Consider the following 18,985-nt stretch of genomic DNA (forward strand, 5'->3'; position numbering starts at 1 on the left):
TTCCTAGCAAATCATCAAACTTGGGAGGTGATCTTGGAGACTCTCAACACAATCAGTTTATTAGCACATCAGTGGTCATATCATTAAATTCTTTTCAGTCATTACTATGAAATATTACCATACATAATATCCTGGAAAGAGGCCCATGACACATTGTTAGGGAGGAAACACACAAAGATGTAATTCATTAAGTGTAAAATGTACATGTGTATGTGTATCTTTGAAACTATAGAAAATTATATGATTACATGTCAAACCATTAATATCCATTGGGTTACTTTTGGATGATGATATTGAGTACACAGAATACAGTACTTCCTCTTCATGCTTTGTATGATAATTAAAAAATAAAATAACTGGAATTTATAAATGACTCATTTTATTTTCCAATAATATTGAAATAAAAATACAGATTAGGCAAGATTATTTTGCTGAATGACACTATCAATAATGTATTTTTTAAGAGTTCTGTATCATGGGAAACTACAAATTTTAGTCAGATATAACAAAATTTGGTATGTTAAGGAGCCTCCAATAATTGTGTTGGCCCTTGTTGGTTCTGTTCCAAACATCAAGGGAATTTTCATGTACTATGTTTAATTTTCATGTACAGTTTGCCAAATTTGTCTTCTCAAATACTGTTGGTCCAAATTTGTCAAGTCTGCTCCATTTGGCTTCTGGTTGTTTAGCAGTTTTTCTCTGGTATAGATTTGTGAATAGAGATGGATAATGACAGGTCACTTCAGTATTAGGATGACAGGTATTTGAATAATTGATATAGGCATATTGAAAACATGAAGTAGAAATATGATATAGACAGAATTGAAGCTTAGATTAAACCTAATGGCCTATTAGGAATAATGACCTAGAGTTTTCTCTAGATTTTCTTCAATTCACTAATAAATAATTCAAAAGGTATTATTTTCTCCATTTAACTCAAATACCTATTGGTAAAATCACCCCCACACTTTTCCTCTTGGCCCCCACTCCTCAAGGAGCTATTGTGTTCTAAGTAAATATTAGGTCATTACAGTTGCATTCATGCATATTTGCACAGTAGACAGTTAAATCAGCTCTGTTACTGTGTTCTATAAAGCTTCATAATTACAGACCTTTCAGAATGCATCTTATTAACTTGGTGCATAACTACTTCAAAGCAGACACATTGCAGATCAGTTGAGTCAATATTCACATGGTATTTTTCAGCTTTTAGTCTTGGGAGGAAGTAAAAATACCGAGGCTTCTACATATGTTTTAATGAAGAATTGGGCATTGAACTAAAAATTTCACACAATCATCCAAGATTTTTAAACATCCAGAAGTTGGGTGCTCTATTTTATAGCATTATATGTAAAGAAAATATCCAACGATTTCCTGAATATATCATTGTTATATGAAATTTGAATCAATTATTAATTCAAGAGAAGCCAATTGACAAATCAGAATGTAGGTTTATTTTATTACAATAAAGAATATGCATTTCCAGTGTATCCACACCTAGATATATGATATCAAACCTGATACTCTCAATGGCACCCAGTTTTTGAGTTTCTAGAAAGCTGAATTAGCCTGCAGAGGGTTCTTTGGACATTGTGGAATAAGAACAAGGGATATGGGGGCACCTGGGTGACTCCATCAGTTAAGCGTCTGTCTTCGGCTCAGGTCATGGTCCTGGGGTCCAGGGATCCAGCCCCACGGTGGGCTCCCTGCTCAGCAGGGAGTCTGCTTCTCCATCTCCCTCTGCCCATCGCCCCCGCTCGTGTTCTGTCTCTTGCTTGCTCTCTCTCCCTCTCTCTCTTTCAAGTAAATAAATAAAATCTTAAAACAAACAAACAAACAAACAAACAAGGTCTATGAATAAGGTTAGAGACTTTAGTGCAGACTCAGGTAAACCTGAGGAAACAGGTTCACCCTCATCAGGGAACACCTTCCTCAGTCTCTAGTTCTCTCCATCCCCATAATTGGGACTGTTCAAGAAACACCAGAGGCATACATGCATGTTGGCTTTTTCATTCTAGTTTCCAGGTTGATCACATTTCTTCAGTTTGATACATATTTGCTTTAAAAATCTCAGCAGTTAGATTGTGTTTTTTTTTGATGGCACTACCCTCTTTAGTTAAATATGCCTCTCTCCACAAGGGACAGAGATAGGTTGGTTATCCTCCCACTTACCAATGCCATGTGTGGATCAGGACTATACCACTAGATATCCGGCTCTATTGTTGCTGTCCCCTTCTAATAACAGTTGTTATTCTTTCCTGCTTTCATTAAAGAATAGGTGTGTTGTGTCCTCCACCCCAAGTCCTGCCATCATCCTTGGGGACTTCAACATTCACATGTATAGCTCATCCAACCTCCTGACTCAAATCCATGACCTGATTTTCAATAACTTGCCCCCACCTTAACTCAGCCACACTGTCCCATGTCTGAGCAGGCCATTAGCAATGCCTACGCTATTTCTGAACTGTTGAATTAAAATCTTCACTCTGTGACTGTATGCCACCATTCCACCTTCAACCCCTTGCTTCATTGATGTCCTTAACACTCATCTGAGAAAGCTGTAAGGCTAGACCAATCCACATTTGCAGTCTTTATGTCCACAGTTAGACACCTGATTGTTTTTGGAAACATACCACACATGCTCAAGCACACAAAGACATATACATGCAGCTCTAAATGAGTCATCTTAAAACTCATTTGTGTCCTCAGCTCTTAAGTGATTTCATATGCATCTCTCCCTTCCCTTCTCTATTAGAGCCATTTCAAATGTTCTTAAACACTTCTCTCTGAACTTGGTACTCATCCCTTCACAGATATTTTTACTTCTTACTTCAAAGATAAAATGAGTTCTGTCAAGTGGGAACGATCTCCACTTCCAACCATTGTTCTATATTCATAGTTACTGCTATAACTGACTTTGTTGACTATTTCTCTTCTGCCTTGTTTCCCTTGCCTTCTCTCTTATTTCCTGTCCAACGGTATTTCACCAAGTTCAAGTCACTCCTAGATGAGTAATTAAAAAGGAAATAACAACCTACTTCAGGCACCAATTACTCCACAATAAATGCTCTATTTCTGTCTTCACTGAAGCCAAGCTTCTTCTCCCCCCTACTTTTTTTATTGAGGTGAAATTCACATAGCACAAAGTTAACCATCTTAATGTGAACAGTTTGGTGGCTGTTAGTACATTAACAAAACTGAGCAACCACACCTATACCTAGTTCTCAAATACTTTCATCATATGAAAAGAAAACCATGTATCCTATTACTCCTTATTCCCCCTTTCTCCAAGCCTCTGACAACCAACAATCAGTTTTCTGTCTGTATCAATTTATCTGTTCTGGATATCTCAGATAAATTCACACAGTTCACACAATGTGTGACCTTTTGTGTCTTGTTGATTTCACTTTGCACAATGTTTTTAAGATTCATCCCTGTTTTAGCAACTATTGGTACATCATTACTTTTCATGGCTAAAGAATATTTTGTTGTATGTACATACCACAATTTGTTATCCATTCATCCATTGATGACCATTTAGGCTGTTTCCATCTTTTGGATATTGTGAATACTGCTACTATAAACATGAATGCATGTGGATTTGTTTGAGCACCAATTTTCAATTTTGGGGTGGGATATATACCTTGAGGTTGAATTGCTAGATCATATGGTAATTCTATGTTTAACTTTTTGAAAAATAGCCAAACGGTTTTCTAGAGTGGCTGAAACATTTTACATTCCCATAAGCAATGTATTAGGTTTCCAGATTTCTCCAAATCCCACTAATACTCTTTATTTTCAATATTTTGTTGTAGCCATCATAGATGGTGTAAAGTAGTTCTTTATTACAGTGTGGTAGCTCAGGAGGTCAGGTTCTCCTCCTTCCTCAGTTTGCGGTTGTTGATATTTGATTGTCTATAGGTATGCATTTGTTAGTGACTTTTCCAAACAGTTTTTGCAAGACTGTATCCCTTGTTACATGTGGTCACTAAAGTGATTGTTCTATTATCTCAGTGATCAGCCAGTGGCCTGACATAGATTTCCTCAAATGATTTCCTTCAAAATCTGTCTATGACTCTGCGGTGGAGTCATACGCACTGCTTGCACAGAGTCTATAAGACCCACCAGAGGTGGAAGCCTAGGGTCCTCAGAGTCTTTTTTCCACATGTGTTGGGTACTGGGTATTTGAGTTTCACTCTGTCTATGTGATGTGATGAAATATCAGCGACCCTCTTACAGAATTTCAGCCATCTTATCCTTCATTCAACAGTCTCCAGCTACCCAGAGCTTTCTCGTTAGATTCCAGAGTTCCAAAAAAGTTGATTCTGTTAATCTTTGTCAGTTTATGATTGTTTCAGTGGAGGGACTAGTTTTTTTAAGGCCTTAGTCCACCATTTTCTGTGATGTTACATGTGAAACCAAACTTCTTTTATATGTTGTCTAATACAGTGCTAATCAAAGTGTGATCCGTGGACCAGTACCAGTCTGCAAAGTATTAGAAACATGGAGAATAATATAATATCACAGTGTTCAAGCGGCAATCAGTAGACTTGTCTCCTTAAAAACAATATAAATCAGTGTTGCACAATAGACGTGTACTACAACCCACATATTCTAGTAGCCTCTTTAAGAAAAAGCAAGTATCATTTCAAAATACTTCATTTCAACATGAAATCAAGTGGAATTGTCATTTCAGCTTATTTTTTATACTAAATCTTTGAAATACAAAGATAAATAAATCTGTGTGTCTATACACACACAAATCTATTATATATGTATACATAGAGAACATCTCAATTTGCACAGTCACATCTCCAGTGCACAATACTAGTGGCCACTGCATTGGACAGTGAGATTATAGATCACCTGGAGTATTGTCCAACTTGTGAACTGAGTTCCATGTGATGTGAGCTGCATATTGATAGGAGTCCACAAATAGTTTGAGAAGCATTGGATTAATGAGCTGTCTCTAGTTTCTTACATCCTATTCACTTCTTAACTCATTGCATTCTGGCTTTTAACCCCACCACTCACTCAAATAGCTCTTCTCAAGATCTTCATGTATAACAGTATGCTATTTATATCTCTTCATGCATAGATAATATAAAGTCTCTTCCTTTGCTTGACTGCTCAACTACATTTAACTATATTGAATAATTTCTCCTCCTTGAAACTTCCTGTTCACCTGGGGTTTATTAATTAATTAATTTTCTTGTTCATTAAACAAAGGTTTATTAAACAGCTGTTATTGACCCAGGAATTTGCAAGGTTCTGAGGATACAGTGGTGGTAGAAAGAGACCAACGGAGCTTTTATCTAATGATGGAGGCTGCCATCATCAGAAAATAACAACAAAAAAAAAAAATGTAAAATTGAAACTGGCAAGTGCTGCAAAAGTGAGATAAATGGTGCAAATGGCAGAAAATAATATTGGTAGCTAATATTCATATAGTACTTAAAATGTGCCAGACATTTTTCTAAACATTTTACATTTATGGACTCACTTAATCTTCATAACAAGCCTATGAAATAGATACTATTATTAGCCACACTTTATAGGTGAGGAAGCTTAACAACAAGGTTACATAATATACCCAAGATCACAGAGTACCAAGTGGGGTATAAGAGTTTGAACCTAGGTAATTTGGTGCTGTAAGCCATGCACATGACCATATCCCTAAAGGGGTTAGTTGGAATGGAGAGGGAAGTTTTTATCTTCTAGGAGTGATGATTAAATCATACAGAGCCCTGTAGGCATGATTAGAAACATGTTTTTCATCTTATAAGAGAAATTATTAAAATGCTTTACAAACAAGTATAATTTATAGGGCAATAGTGGGTGGACCACCATGAGGATAATGTATTATGGAAGGTTGAGGATAGTTGGAGGAAGACCAATTAAACGCCAATGCAGTTGTCCCAGAAAGAGAGGTAGCTTGAAATAAAGATAGTGCTTGAAAGAGATGGAGAGAAATGGACATACTTCAGAAATGTGTAGGCTGTAAAAAATCATCAGTACTTAGTGATTACTTGGGTATATACATTTCGTGAAAAAGAAATATCAGGGATTACTTCTAACTACATGATTTGCATACTAGTGAGAAGTTGAGATGAAGAACTCTTGAAAAGAAACAGCTGAGGGGATGGGAGTTTGGTTTTAGACATGATGTATTTGAGGAACGTGCAGGTAGAGCCCAGAGAGAGATCTGATAGAGATAAAATATATGATCATCTCTTACAGGCAATTGCAACCATGAGGATTCAGTTACCTGCAAAGGAAAATACAGAAAGAGAAGACAGGAGGGTCTAAGGTCAAGGAGCTCCAACATTTAGTAGCAAGATAAAGGAGGTTGATCAAGTGAAGGAGAGAGGGGATGAGAAGCATAAAGGGTAAGAGGAAAACTGGGATCATATTGTGCCACTAGAGCCAAGGAAAGAAAATGTTTCAACAAAGCAATGGTCATCACTATCTAATGCTGCTGAGAGGTCAGTGAGGATAAAGACTGAAAACTGTCCACTAGACAGAAGGACACCAAGTTCACTGGAGGCTTTACTCAGATCTTCCATGAAACTTCCATGAAACAGAGTTCCTAAGTTGAGAACCTCTTTCAGTAGCATTTGCCACAATTGTAACTTAAATTTGTTCCTGTGATCTTTGATTGGTATATCTCCACCATTAGACTTTAAGTTCCAGGAGTGCATGCACTGCTTTTGCTTTAGCAGACTGTGTGTTTATTTGCCACACATCAGCACCGACCCTACTGTCTGGTTCACTGTGGGAAGCGTGTGTGTGTCAAATAAATGAGTGACTTGGAAAAGAAGAATTAACTCTTAAAACAGCAGCTCAAAACCCTATTCTATTTTGCATTCTGTTTTATATTAGGCTAAGTTCATTTGATCACTACTAAAAAGTTACTAAAAGACCTCCATCTTTCCATGTGATGGTACAAATCATTGCTATGTGGGTAGCTTTTCCTTAGTTTAGGGAAAACTTTCTAATCTCATACGTGAACAAAAAAAATATTATTTATCTGTTAATGCTAAATGCTGTTTTGTACATGATGTAGTCTTCCTAATTTTCCAGAACTTCCTTTCTGAACATAAATACTGCCTCAGTATGACTGAACTTTGACTTGACTCTTACAGACTTTTCAATATTTTGTTTTCCCAACAGTTGTATTCTAAATAGCTTTCCCAAAGAACTGAGTTTATAAGAATTCTGTTAGACCCATCATACCTATTGATTTCCTACCCCCATTTATTCTCTCTTCCTCATTCTCATGATCAAACTCTGTCATTATCTCTACCAATTACTGCCATTCACCAGGATGCTAGATGGAAGGCAAACCATGGATTTTGAAAGTTTTTTTCTGGTGTATATTGACATTTATATTTCTTTCTTTCTGGCTTCTAATGCCTAGATTTTTTTTTCTCTGTTTTGCCTTGAAAGTATATTGGGAATAGGACATTGTGTAAGTTCTGTTCTACTTGACTCCTAAAAGAAGAACAATGTGCTCAGTGGTCTAACTCTGTAAATCATTCTCATTGTGCAAACCATCAACGTGTCAACAGAAAAAGAAGATGAATATTGCAAAAGAGAGAAGGTTCATCATGGATTGAGTAAAAGCTTAGGGACTCATGATTATAGAGTTAGGAAGTACCATAAGGAAAATTACATTTTAAAAACCAGGTTCCTAAACCTTGCACATTGCTTTTTCCACAGAAATAAGTGGCTTTGTTTATAACTCTCAGTGATGTGCTTTGCTCTACATACAGTCCATCCTTTACCATGCTGATATTTGGACTCTGTAAATCCTTCTGATTCTCACCCACTCATTTTCTGCCCACTTTGTTTACCCACCACTCCTGTGCGATCATAGTAATCTCTCCTCCCTCTGTTCTTTTTCTCATCACTCTAATATTTAACATGAACATTAGGGAGGCTTGAATTCAGATTTGTTCAGTGCTGGCACACTGGGAAAGTCTAATTTTCATGGCAAGCAGTTTGGATTGCTCTAAGAATTTATTTTTAAAGTTCCACATTGCACATTGTTGGCTCTCCAATATCTTCTGGCAATAAGGCGCCAACAAGACAGAACACATAAAAAAGAAGAAAAACACCCAAACATTTTCTTTCCCCTTTTCCATATTCTCCCCAAGCCAAGTTTGGAATGTTTTAAGGGAGGGGTTTTTCTTTCCCTTTTTTCTTTGCCTAGAACTGGCCACTATTAAGCACCTTTTTGGATTCAGACACTTTCCTGTTGGCCTTTTCTGAGGGAATCTACCATTGAGTTCTAGCACATTTTACTTATCCAAGAAACACTACTTAAGGGGGAAACAGGCCTTTGGTTGAAGAACAACAGGCTCTACATTTTAAGGATTCTCTTTGTTGAGTGGAACAACCACATTCCTTCAGATTTAAGGTTCCGCTAAGTCTTTAACCCATTCTAATCCATCTGTAAGACCACACACAAAAAAATAAAAATGTCAAATGTGTCACTGTGTAAGGTGAATCACCACTAGTGGAAGGCAAGTGTTTGGTCTTTGGAGATGGTTATGAGCAACAAACCTGAAGTTTCTGCTAAGGTCTTGAGTCTTTCATTGAAAAGAACTGTTCCCTTGGAGAAGGAGTCTAAATACAGAATTCATCAGAGTTACCACTGAATCACTTCTCCTTTGTTTCCCCTTTACTTTCATCATGGCAGACGTCTGCAGTTGTAAGTGCACGAACATTTGTGATGTGTACTTCCCTACCCCAGGCATTCCAGGTCCGCCACAAAGGATGTTTTGTAGATAGAACTTTTCCCAGTGAGTAGTGCACAAGTCATTTCACTCCATGGTTTTGCTCCAGTCTCAGAGCATCTGTGGGCTGTAGAATGAAAGTATATAGAATACTGTTTACCCCTTTTTTTCTTAATAAAGAAGAAGGAGAAGAAATAAGTAAATTCTGTTTACTAAGAAAAATTAGCCAGTCAGGAACAGATATCAAAGGTAGTGGTGTTTTTATAGAACTTAGCTGAGACTTTGAATTAGAAAGTAAGTTGGCAGAGGTTGAGAAGTGAAATTAAGTTAGGACTCTACCACTGAGAGCACATCCTCTTTGTGTTTCCAGTAGATTCTAGGAATCTAGAAACATGTGAACCCTCTAGTTATTTTTTAAAGCATCAAAGAAAAAATAACAACAAACAAACTTGTATACCCACAAACACAAACACAGTAAAGAAATAGATACATATTATCTGAGCATTACTGAACAGTTGTATCTATTAATAATGATGAAAAAGCCCTTCTCTGATTTGAGATTAGAATATAGAGATGTTAGGGTCAATGTTAGTGACCCCCTTTACAGCCGGTCTGATGTAAGCAGAACATAAGCCAACATTCACAGGCTACACAAAGAAAAGATTTTTAAGCAGCCAGAAATCCAGATAGCTAGCAGGTTTGGCATTATTCTGCTCACCACGGTAGAAATCACCCCAGACTTCGTTAATGCCTTTTGGTTGCAAATGTCTCACTGCTGCTTCTATGGTGTTCCTTGGGCAATAATCCTCATTTGGAAAAGCTGTTGGCAACACACATCTTTTTAAAAGAATAAACTGCCAAGCACCAAATATGCTGATCACCAAGTAACAATGACAGCAAAAGCAAAACAAAGGGATTAGAATCATCTCAAAGTCACTTTCTTTTTGGCCAACAGGGTTCTTTCTGTATACATTTATAGTTAGGGTCTTTATATGTTTGCCATAACTCTCTTTTAATTATTTTATCCCAGAAGACACCAATAACATTTCTTCTGTCTTAAATAATACTTCCTACTCCCCAGTTGTTGCAGAATTGTGTTTTCTTGACCAAGGCTTGCCAGAGAAATAAGATTTATCAGGGCACCAGCCCCATTGTCATGCACTTGGAGACATTGGATACACTTCCAAGAACTCAGCTCAAGCACTAAGAATAATAATGATCCATATCCCCATCAGGATCAAGCTCGGTTTCTATTTCTTACTCTCATTTATTGCATAGGACCAGTCTCCACATTGCAAGGTTTACACTGAGAAGGCACAATTCAGGGTTCAATTAATCAAGTGAACATCTCTTGCTTTTGGCGATCAAAGAACCGTTCACCCTTTTTCTTGGGGACAGCACCCAGTTTTCCTTTGTGAGCACCATCTCTCTTCCACTCATGAGATATGGCTTGGGTGAGGCTAACACAATAATTTATGCATCCTCTCCACAGGAGGTAGGGAAAGGGCCTATAACAGACTCTGTTGGTGGTCTACCCATATCCCTTCACATCCCCTCTGCATTTCCATGCCTATAATTCTGACTTCCAGTAGCCAAAAAAAAGCATGATTATTGGAGGACTGACTTCATGCTGATGAAACCTACCGTGCCCAAACACAAGGCCCATGCACAGGCAGGTGGGAAGTACCTGCAGGGAAAAAAGTCCTCCTTCAAGTAGCCCTTACCTAGAAACTAGTGGACATGGGGGTATAAATACCCCAAATATACTCCAAATACCTCACTCCTTGACAAGGGTAATTCTTATGTATTTGTTTTGCCAGGGAATATTCCTGCAATGTTAAACTCTGATTTTCCACTGGTATCTGATTTAACATGCCTATATTGGCTGACTTCCCTGTCACCCACCTATGTTCCTTGCAACTTCCAATAAACTGTTTTCCCTGAAATCTTTGGCTCAGGATTTACTTCTGGGGGAACCGGAACTAAGACAAAACCAAAACCTGGCACCGAAGAACATTCCATCCCCTGGCTTCAGTGACTGATTACGAATGTGAACCTGACCCAAGCCAGAGCAATGACAGACCCAGGCCTTTTCTTGGAGCTATTAAATAAGAAGTACTTTCTTTCTGTTGGGATTTCTTAGTATATGAAATGTAAGCTGGTCCTATGACAAAAGGAGAGCCCTTTTGAGAACAAAGTCAGCACTCAAGAAATCAGTGTCAGCAAGTAGAGGACGATTTCCTTGATGGATTCAGCCATTCCTGAAACTCTGATCTACTTCAATGCCTATTTTCCCCTCTTGCCATTTTGAAAGTCAGGTTAAGTTTCTACTTTTTGAAACTGAAAGAGTTCTGATTAATTCAGATATGGAATTAAATATTTAATTTCCACTTGCTTTCAATGCACTGCTAGCCAGCAAGTTGAGGGTCAGAGATCATAGTCTCTCAACTTATGATATATATGGTGGTCAGCTGTTAGCTGTGAATGAAAAGCATGGGCTCTGGAATCTGAATACAGAGGAGCTTGGTTTTTTTGTTTTTTTGTTTTTTTACCACAAAAGTTGAAACAGGCCTTACTCCAATTTTGGTTGGGAAAGAGGAAAAAAAATTCTTAAATATTTCACCGCCTTTCTTCTTACATGAGAATTTTTGTAAAATATGGGCAAATGGTCTTTGAGGACAGTGTTATATACTGAAGAACTTTGTCCACATGACGTAAATAATTGTCTTAAATTTTGCTGTGTAAATTGCAGGCTGCATTTTTCGTTTTAATTAAGCAATGGCAAAAATGGTTTTGTGGCATTTTCCTTTTAGGATTGGGAACCTACACACATCAGCTTTGTGCATGAGAACCAGAAATTAAAACTGACCACAGCTAATGGGAACCTGCTCAGGCCCATTTTATAGGCTCTGCTGAGGGAAGTGCAAAGAGAAAACAGGCTAAGTAAAGAAGGAAAAACCCAATTCTGCCTTTTCAATAAGTTTTAATAATGTAAAATCTCCCAGAAAGTAACATATGATCGGAATTACAAATTCTGGGTTTGTTGCTTTTCTACCATTAAAGATTTGTTAAGTACCCAAAGGGATTTGTTGGTCTTTTATATGTTTAATTCAACTCCAATGTCTTCAATTAGAGCATGCTGTCAGAGTAAATCGCACACTGAAAATACGTGGTTGAGAAGGCCTGATGCCAAATCTTGAGGTGTACCCACCCAAGTGGAAATTCAAGGGTAGGTGGTTAACTGAGGGAATCCTTGCTGTCGAAGTTGTCTCTTCTGGAATGATCTGTTGAGTGTGTGCAATCTTGCTATTCTATGCATAGTCTGTGTATGAAGCAACATAAAACAAAAGGGCATCTGGGAGATACTTGTCATGGTTATTAGACTTTTTTAGTTGTCCCAGGGGGTATCTTCTGTTTCCACTATTTGAGTCTCCTGTTCTGGTATCTCTTTTTAGGTTAAGTTTTATAGAATGTTATGAAATAGCTCTTCTTTGAAGGCATATAGCAGCCCCTAGGTATTCTAAAGCTCTCAGGAGGGGCACAAAATATTCAGAGAGAGAGACCTTTTATTAACAACTGTGGTGATTCCACAGCAAGAAAGGGCTGGCAAATGTACTTCTAGTCTGATCTCTGGAGGTTGCTCTTGTCTTTGGGAATTTTTTCAGAATTCACTTAGGGGACTGGTGGCCAGCTGCAGTTGTGTATATTTATTTTTTAAAGCTACCCTATTCACTCAGTTGGCTCTTTTTTTTAATCTCCTCCCTCTTTGTATGACTGATTCTTCCCAAAGATGAGCTCCTTAAAAATGTGAGATGCTCAAAACCAAAGAAAGCACCCAGTGAGTTGTTTGTAATTCAGTTGTAAATTCATTGAGTGGAGAGAGGCTCTATCAGTTATTCACTGAAATGTGACAAATCACCTCAAAACTTGGTGCATTTAAACAAGGATGTATTACTTTATCAAGGTTAAGTAGGCTATGGAGTGATCTTTCTATTGGTTTCACCAGGGCTTACTCAAGTAGCTGCATATATCTGTGGATTGGCTGGAGTTGGAAGGTCTACAATAGCCTCATCCTTCTCAGTAGTAAGGAAAAATGCAAATGTAAATGCAGGAAAACCCCTGGTAAGCTATTTCCCTTGAAGTATTTACAGGTATGAGCTTGGAGAAGATAGCCCCAGTACATCTTTCTCTGATTTAGGAAATAGAGGAATGTCTAGTTGAAGCAGCAGATCAGTTGCAAAATAATTATATTGCTGGAGGTATTGTAAAGTAGAGCCTCATCCTAAGCTTTCAGCAAAGGTAAACAAAGTTGTTTGGAACAAAGAGGTTTGCCTTTTTCTATGGAGCAGAAAGTGGAGTATGTTGGTAAATGAAATGGTTAACAGTTGGATCTCTGCAAATTATATCTCAATGAAGCTGCTATTAAGAATATGAAAAAATTGGCTTAAAAAAGAACCCCTTGATTTGAAGCATTTACCAATTTCCTTTGTGTAAATGCTTCTACTGTGACTAATACCAAGCTTTTGCTCAAGTTGGAGAAGCATGCACACAATGGACTTGTGAGCCTGTGCAAGCCTGCTCCAGCACACTGATAAGGAATAATGAAAAAAAATTTAAAGCATTATCAGGAAATGGAAGATAGAAAGTCTCTCATTTCTAAACACATTGGAACAATGACATATGAACATAAGGATGGGGTATGGAACAGATTCATTGGTGAAATCTGCTAACTATGTAGGAATACCTCAAGAGTTCATGAAATGCTTGCACAGGCCCAAATGCAAACACACACACACACACACACACACACACAAAAGAAAAAGAAAAAAAGTATAACAGGAAAGAAGGGCAGGAAAGTTGAAATTGCTCAGTTTGGCCCCAAAGTCATTATTAAAACATGATGTAGACAAATCAGTCCCTGGGTTTGGTTGCATATCAGCACCTCTGGGAGATTTGACCTGAAGTGGGGTGTGGTTTAAGATGTACACTTCATGGAAGGAGATCTGTGGAGGCTGGTAGAATGGAAAGAGCCTGATGAAAAATTCAAGAATCTGGGCATGATTCTAGCTCTGTTAGCCCAATTCTTTGGCCATGAACATTCAATTTATACAAGTTCTAAGTTCTCTGAGTCACTTCTCTGCCCATCTTTGCTGTGTAAATGTATATCCCAAGGTAACAGTGATCACTTTTTTTTTTTTTTACAGTGATCACTTCTATGAGAAAAAAAAGTGTAAAATAGTATGAGGACAACCATGTTAATGCAATAATGACTTTCTTTATTTGTGGCATAGTATCCAGGATGATCACTCAGGGAAGAGGACGGTCCCATTGGCTTGACTTAAAACAATGGGGAGAGAGCATATATAGTTCTCAGAAATATCTTTGGCAGTGATATTTGTCCCAGAAGAACACATGATGCCCTCAGCTGTAAGCCAGCGTGGGGTAGGAGGAGATGATGCCTTCAAAGTTGTCCTGGGTCAGGTGGTGATAATGTGGCTTAGCTCACAAGTACAAGCAGAGTGCCTCTCCCTCAGGGAAACAGCAGTAGAGGTGTTGACTGAAGTCTACCCCACGCTTACCCCAGCCTCCTACACTGGTGTTTCCTCACTTGTCAAATAGAGTTAGTATTTGTAGAGATCTGGTGACAATTTTTTAACAATAGAAAATTATTCCTACTATGGTATTTCTCTTATGAGCAGCTTACGTATATCCCTTCTGTGATGTCAGTCCCTAGAACAGCTCATTAAGCAACTAAGAAGTACCTGACTCAAGTTCTAGGATTGTACCATATGAAATTACCCAAAATTGATTCATTGAAAAAGTCAAATGCTGGCAATATTACAAGGTTTGGACAGAATTTATCAAATTTTTATTCAGCTTAGTAGGGTTCCTTAAAAATAACCATAAATACCAAAGTGGCTCTCTTTAGCACATATGTTCCATTTCTAGAATATGTCCTGAATTGGTCTTTGCAAACTGTGAATTACATTAAACTTTCTTCTTCATTTCCCTGTGTGCATTCCTCTGAACCCATGACTCATCATCCCCTCCTTGATTAAGACTTTGGCTTTGTCACTTTTATGGAAGCAAAGGCATAGGTGCTCTGACCTTCCAGTTCTGCCTTCAGAGATTCAAACAGCTGCCAGGGACACTAGCCAACCTTGTTTATTCATGCAACAAATATATATGTTTCTGTTTTTCCAGCATATGTTTTTATGGCCACCTTGTAGTTCTTGGGTGTCACTGAGTACATGCATTTTGACTTCTTGCTTGACGCATTGGTTAAAGAAACAGCTGTGTGCATATAAAGTCAATCAATGTTGGAGACTGCTCACTCTCCTGAACCTCCAGGAGAACTATGAGAATTTAAGACACTCCACAAGAGTGGAGTATGCCTGTTTTATCTATCTACTGCCTCTGATAGAGGATGGGGGTCAGTCATGAGAGATTTCAGTTTCAACTCTAGACTATTGGGACTGTGTTTAAAAGGATATCATTTGGAAAGCAATTTCAAAAAGGTTTAGTTATTTCTTTGCCATGAGCTGACCAAGATCTAAGCCAGATGGTCTGTTTGGGTCAATGACCTGATGAGTACAGGGGGCTGGTCATAACCAACCCAGATATGTTTTTAGTTCAAGGCCTTTCCCAAAGCAGAGAATTAGCCTACACTTCTATGGAGAAGGATTCCTCCACCCCCACTCAAGGAAGAAGTCCAGTCAAAGCTTCATTCCTTCTCTTACCTTGAGGTATATCTCAACTACCCATGGTTTGGGTATTTGGGCCCTGCTTCTATATCCTATTGCTAATAGACTCTTACAAAACAGGTACATTGATAGCTGACTAGAAAACTGAGTCATTTATCTATATCTTCATGTTGTCATATTTAGTGTCCATGTGCCCATGACCCTGCCACAGGTATCCAAATGGAGTACTATGCACAGAGTGTTGATTTTTAAGATACCTGACTTGAGGTCCATGAACTGGAGGACTTTCCTGTGAGTAGAAGACTACTTTGGCCAACTGTACCTAATTTAGATAATTGACTGCCTGGGAAGCTATCTAGGCTCACCACTCAAGTAGTTTGCATATCATTCAAACACATGGCCACCATGGGGCTTATAGAGCAAACTGAAAAAGAATTGCCTCTAATTGCACTAAGACTGTGACTATGATTTTATGTTGGGACTGGAATTCTTCAAAAGTACAAATTCTATCTTAGAGCCAGAGGCCAGAGCTACAGGAAATTCATCCATAAAGCTTGCAATGTGACACTGTTTAGCAGACACTTATCTGTCTTCTTTGAAACTAAAGTTTTGTAAGTATCCTGATTGCTGTAAAAGTCTGAAAGAGTGTCAGGTGTTCACAAGAATTGAATTTCCAGGACCTCAAAAGGGAGATGAATAAAAAGTTCATTGTCAAGTCAAATTCATTTCCTCCTTGTTTTTGTAATTTTATTTTGCCTGTGCAGTATCCCCACAGTATTGTAACCTGTCATGAATCACATCTTCTAATATCCTTAGGTTAAGAGATATTTAATTATTTCAAAGATAGGTTGAATTAGTCTTCCCTAGGCTCATGGATCTGGGATGTCCTAGCTTAGCCACATTGCAGGTGTTGGGATGATCTGTGATTAGAACCAGGATTGGGTTAAGCCAGTACCATGGCCTTGCAGGTCTGGCTTCAATCCAGGACTCAGGGCCTTGATATATAGAAATTAATAAGGAATCCTCCTGAGTTGGGAACTGGAAGTTACAGTGGGGTGAAACCCTCATGCTCACAGAAGGAAGCCTAAGTTTTGAATTTAAATAAGAGTGGGAAAAGTCAGTTGGGTTGGGGATAGAAACCTTTGGTTTAGTCATAGAAAACCATGAAAGAGACTAGTTATTCTGGAAGCTTGCCATGGGTTAAGAGATGGGACACATGGTCTTGCTGCATCCATTCAATAGGGTCTTTCTCCAAGGGAGGTGTGTAGGACCTGACAACTGAAAGGAAGATGGTGTGTCTATAGATGAGTTCTTCATTTTGACTAAAGACATGGGGTTATTCATTCTCAGTAAAGGCATGGGGTGACTCAGATGGCTAAGGAGAGTACTAAATAAGCAACTTTGGATTCTACAATGGAGAGTAAGGAATGCCACATCAGGAGGAAAGCAGCCATGACAATTACAGTTTATCTCTCTTCAGTTATTCTTAGATCTACATAAATATTGCAAGTGTGAAGTGTATATAAAACAAAAGAAAATGTATTAGTGGTGAATGGTGGTCCCTTTCAGTGACTCTTGTCAAATAGAACTGTTTGTTTCAGCTGTTCTCCTTAGTTTGGTCCTGTTGCTTCCCAGCTGAGTTTCCTGGAGCTTTATACTTCCTTTAGAGCACGTAAAGCTATTATAGAGAACAAGAGAGATGTCAAATGCACAAGGCAATGGGGTCTCAACTATGTTTCCAAAATATTAACTCCTCTATTACCTTCTTTATATATTAAGGTTACACTTTGGGGGGAAAGTTATGTTATTAAAAGTAACTGCTAGCTAAGTTATTACCACCTGAAAAACTTGCATGCTTTAATTTTCCCAGCAGGTATGAATATTACAACCTTTTTTTTTTTTTTTAATTTTGGTCCTGGCCCCAGTTAGTACCTTCAAAGAATGGCAATTATCCCCAAGAAACAAAGTCTTGTGAATTGAAGAAGGCTTTATTTTTCATATGACATAACTACAAATAAGACCCAGGTGTATAAATTTGCTCTCTTATTTCAATAGAATCAGTTTATTAGATGATGAGGAAGTAATTAAATGAGTTAAAGACAAGGTATAAATAGAAGGCTATCATTGGTGACCAGGTCCTGGAGACCTTTACCTTTCCCTCTTAGCATTTCTCTGACACTGCTCCTCTTAATACAATTAGTCATTTAGAGAGCAGAATTACCTCTTTACACTGAGAGAAAAGCATAGAGTGCAAACAATACGCTATCTTGGTAAGACCTGGCATGTTATTTTTGGCTATATCATGAGGATAGATCCCATGAAGAACAAGGATCATCATATGCTGGTGTTCACTTAAAAAAAGTTGTTAAAGGGTGTCTGGGTGGCTCAGTCGGTTAAGCGTCTGCCTTCAGCACAGGTCATGATCCCAGGGTCCTGGGATCGAGCCCCGCATCGGGCTCCCTGACCCGCGGGAAGCCTGCTTCTCCCTCTCCCACTCTCCCTACTTGTGTTCCCTAAAAAAAAAAAAAAAAAAAAAAAAAGTTGTTAAATGATTCAGAAACCAAAGAGGCTGATGTTTAAAACTAAAAGTGTTTCCCCTCTCTACCCACCTCCCCCACCACCAAAATGTAAGGCCCTTTAGAAAATCACAGTAACCTAGAGGAAAGTGGCTGCGAATTTCCAGAGGACATGAATTGGGAGCTCAAATGATTATCATCTAAATGTCAAGGTGTTTGAAGACCCTAACAGGGATCTGGATTATAACAGAAATAATTTGGGCCTAAAATTTAGAATTTTAAATAATTGTGTATTATATATTTGGAATGTATTTACTTACAGCTGTTTTTACGAAGTTATCATTCCAGTGGTTTCTGTTGGAGCTACCAAGCAAATATGCTATTCTATTGCATGCTGAGCTTCACCACTCATCACACTGTATTGTTGTGCTCCACATTCAATGCGTCGAAAAGATTCACTTTGAATTCCTAGTTTTTCCTACTGCCATTTATAGTTTTATTTTTGGCAGGTCAGGTGGGGTAGGAGATTAACGTATAATTTAGATTTACCAGACTTCTAGTTCTCAAACTTCATATAAGGTAATTTAATAAAATAATTAAAGGAAAACCAAACAAAAACAAAAATAAACACCTTTCTACTTTCTTAGCTTATTTTCTGAATTGAGATTAATCTATACTCCAGCTGAATGTGAAGTGGCCTTAACATTATTCCCACAAATATTAATAATAAACACAATCATACCAATTTATAGCTATTTCTGAATACTGAGCAGGATTCCGTTCATTTATATGTCTTTACATTGGAACCAACTTTTCAAGCAAGGGGATCTTCTTGTATTTAAAATAACTTTATGTCGCCATATTTTGACTGGTTAATTTCTAGCAAAAATAAATAAATAAATTGCCTAATTGACTGTGGCACCCAAGGAGATCAGACTATAACTCTCAAATAGGAGATGACTGGAGGGGTCCTTATCCCAACCCTGAGCAAGACAGGAATGAGAAATTATCAAACATAAGTAGC

The sequence above is a fragment of the Phoca vitulina genome, unplaced genomic scaffold, assembly GCF_004348235.1.
Source record: "Phoca vitulina isolate PV1807 unplaced genomic scaffold, GSC_HSeal_1.0 scaffold22, whole genome shotgun sequence".
NCBI classification, from domain to species: Eukaryota; Metazoa; Chordata; class Mammalia; order Carnivora; family Phocidae; genus Phoca; species Phoca vitulina.